This window comes from Bos indicus, chromosome 2, assembly GCF_029378745.1.
Source record: "Bos indicus isolate NIAB-ARS_2022 breed Sahiwal x Tharparkar chromosome 2, NIAB-ARS_B.indTharparkar_mat_pri_1.0, whole genome shotgun sequence".
Lineage (NCBI taxonomy): Eukaryota > Metazoa > Chordata > Mammalia > Artiodactyla > Bovidae > Bos > Bos indicus.
Window position 1 is genome coordinate 129,084,107 of NC_091761.1, and position 4,048 is coordinate 129,088,154.

A 4,048-nucleotide genomic window follows, 5' to 3' on the forward strand; every position below is an offset into this window, starting at 1 on the left:
GCCGCTTGTCTCTTGTGCTTTCTGAAGGTCATTACCAAGGGTGGGTCTGGTCCTCCCAGGTCGGGGGTGGGGACTTTTTCTGACCAACTGGCTGATCCAGCTCCCCAAAACAGCCTCCCTTTTCTCCACTGGCTTATTACCATGCCTGAAATGTCCCCACTAAGACACAAAGTTTGCAGCACCCAGATCTAAAATGTGAACCCCTGCTCTGTGCTGCCTCTACCACTTCTCACCTGAGCTATTTCAGTAGCTTACTCAGTACTCTCACTGCTACCCGTTCTCCATCCCATCCTCTATATCATTGGCTCTCAAAGTGTGGCCCTCAAACCAGCATCCCCTGGGAACTTGTAAGAAATGTGTATTCTCAGGCCCCACCTTAGACCTTCTGAGTAAGAAGAAACTCAGAGAGTGGGACTTTGAGTCTGTCTTAATGAGCCCTCTAGGTGATTCTAATGCAGGCAAAGTTTTACAAACTATGCCCCTCCACTAATTTAGAGAAGTCCTAAATTTTTTTATTTTTATCTATTTTTTGGCTGCCCCATGCAGCATGCTGCTGCTGCTAAGTTGCTTCAGTCGTGTCCGACTGTGCAACCCCAGAAACGGCAGCCTACCAGGCTCCCCCATCCCTGGGGTTCTTCAGGCAAGAATACTGGAGTGGGTTGCCATTTCCTTCTCCAATGCATGAAAGTGAAAAGCAAAAGTGAAGTCGTTCAGTTGTGTCTGACTCTTCATGACCCTGTGGACTGCAGCCTACCAGCCTCCTCCATCCATGGGATTTTCCAGGCAAGAGTACTGGAGTGGGGTGCCATTGCCTTCTCTGGCCCCATGCAGCATATGGGATCTTAATTCCCCGATCAGAGACTGAACTCTTGCCCCCTTCATTGAAAGGCAGTCTTAACCACTGGACCGCCAGAGGAAACCCCAGAGATATCTGTCTAAAACACAGCTCTCATCATGTCACTCACTGCTTAATGGGTAGCTCCTCTGCCCTCAGGATGAAATACCCCTTTACTTGGTGTGAACGTCCATTTTCAACCTTCCAACTGGCTTACTTTACCTTTCCAGCCTTACTGACCACTCCTCCGCACAACCTGTAGCCACACTGGACTTCTTTGTCAATTCCTGTAAACAGCAAGTTATCCCCCTTCTGTGCATTTCACTTGGGCAGGCTCTTGCTTATTCAAGGCCCAGTTCAGTGTTTTGTAGAGGTTTTCCTTGACACTGGTACATAGTCATTAATACTTTGTACAATCGATATGGTCTTTTATGAGTTATTGAAGACCTACTAGGCACTGGGGAGCTAGAAATGAATGAGAATAGTCCCCACCCTCAGGATGCTCACAAAACACATATAATTAGGGACTTGTATCTAGAATATGGGCTTCCCTTGTAGCTCAGTTGGTAAAGAGTCTGCCTGCAATGCAGGAGACCTGGGTTCAGTTCCTAGGTTAGGAAGATCCACTGGAGAAGGAAATGGCAACCCGCTCCAGTATTCTTGCCTGGAGAATCCCCATGGACAGAAGACCCTGGCAGGCTACAGTCCATGGGGTTGCAAGAGTCGGACACAACTTAGCGACTAAACCACACCACACCACATCTAGAATATAGAAGGAACTCTTGTGTGCATGCTACGTCACTTTAGTCGTGTCTGACTCTTTGGGACCCCGTGGACTGTAGCCTGCCACGCTTCTCTGTCCATGGGATTCTCCAGGCAAGAATACTGGTGTGGGTTGCCATTTCCTCCTCCAGAGGATCTTCCTGATGCAGGGATTGAACCCAGGTCTCATGTCTCCTGCATTGGCAGGCAGGTTCTTTACTACTGGCACCACTTAGGAAGCCCAGAATGAACTCTTAAAACTTAATAAAAATATATAACCCAACTAAAAAAATGTACAAAGGATATGAATGGGCTTTTCTCCGAAGAAGATATACAAATGACCATTAAGTACGTGAAAAGATTCACAACCTCATTAGCCACCCACCAGGGAAGTGTAACTCAAAACGACAAGATACCACCTCATATCTACTAGGATGGCAATAATCAAAAAGATAATATTTAATAACACAGCTGAGGATGTAGAGAAATTGTAACCCTTGTACACTGCTAGTCAGAATGTAAAATAATACAACCACTGTGGGGGAAAGTCTGACAGGTCCTCAAAACTTTAAACATAAACCCACCATGCAACCCAAGTAATTCTACCTCTAGGTATATACCCAAGAGGATTGAAAACATTCACATAAAAACTTGTACACAAATGTTCATGGAAGAATTATTCATAATAATCCAAGAATGGAACAACTCAAATGTCTATCAATTGATGAATGGATAAATAAAATATATTCATAGAGTCATGGAATGCGTGTGTGCGAAGCATGTGTGCGAAGTTGCTTCATTCATGTCTGACTCTTTGTGACCCCGTGGACTATAGCCTGCCAGGCTCCTCAGTCCATGGGATTTCCCAGGAAAGAATACTGGAGTGGGTTGCCATTTCCTTCTCCAGGGGATCTTTCTGACCCAGGGATCAAACCCAGGTCTCTGGCATTGCGGGTGGATTCTTTACCATCTGAGCCACCAGGGAAGCCCATAGCAATGGAGTATTATTTAGCAAATAAAAAGACATAAATTACTGGTTTATACTGCAACACAGGTGAACCTTGAAAACCTGCTAAATGAAAGAAGCCAGACATAAATGGTAACAGGATATTATTTCATTTATATGACATGTCTGGAATAGGCCTGTCTAGGGACTGGAAGCAGATTAGTAGCTGCTTAAGGCTTTGAAGGAAGGGAGAAGAGGAGGGACTGCTAATGGGAACAGGGCTTTATTGAGAGGGGGCCGTGGAAATGTTCTAAAATTGGTGTGGTAATGGCTGTACAGCTCCAGGAATATCCTAAATAGTATACTTCAAGTAGTTGAATTGTGGGCTATATGAATTATATCTCAACAAAGCTATTGCTTTACACATGGAAATAGGGTGAATGCAAATTTATGGTAATAGTTACAGTCACTTGATACAATTTCTAGAAATCAATGCATTGTACACCTGAAATTGGGTGAAATTTAGATTATGTAAAAGATGCTTCAATAAAGTTGTTAATTTAAAAAAGTTCCCAGGTAATGCAGCCAATGAGAGGCAAAGCTGAAAATGTATATGAAAGGAACAATTTTCTAGAAAATAATATATTTACCCAAATTGGCTCAAGAAGAAATACAAATTGTTAACTAGCTTGAATTGGCATTCAGGAGTTTCTGACTCCAAATGATGGCAGAGCCAGAAGGAGTTTACAAGTTTTATTAAATGTTAATCTTGAACTTACACATTTTTCAGAGAATGAGAGAAAAAATCATCCAATGTGTTTTATGAGGCTAGGATAACCTTGATCCCTAAACCAAGCAAGGACAATGGAAGAAAAGAAAATTCCAGAAGAATTCTCTCAAATGTAGAGACACAAATCCTAAATATATGCTGCTGCTGCTGCTGCTAAGTCGCTTCAGTCGTGTCCGACTCTGTGCGACCCTGTGGATAGCAGCGCACCAGGCTCCTCCGTCCACAGGACTCTCCAGGCAAGAATACTGGAGTGGGTTGCCATTTCCTTTTCCACCTAAATATATAGTAGCCAATTAAATATACCCTTGCAAAATAAAAATAAATCACAGCCAGCTTGGATTGATCCAGGCACACAAACACATTATCAGCATATTTTCTGCAAAACTCCAAGCTTTTCTTTTGTGCACAATGTGAGCTAGAAATGCAACTTTTGAGGAAGTTTTCCTAGGAATCTGTTCCACATTTATTTATTCAGCAGATATATTTAGGTGCCTGTGAATTGTTGGGTGCTGTTCTGACACCACACGTGACACAAACTCCTGCCATCAAAATTGGGAAGAAAGCAATTTATGCAACCCTCACATTAACAAATTAAAGGAAAACCCGTGTGACCATCTCCATAGATACAGGAAAAAATCAACTCTCATTTATGATTTTTAGAAACCTGATAGGTAAATCAGAATATACAGGAATTACTGCTGCTGCTAAGTCGCTT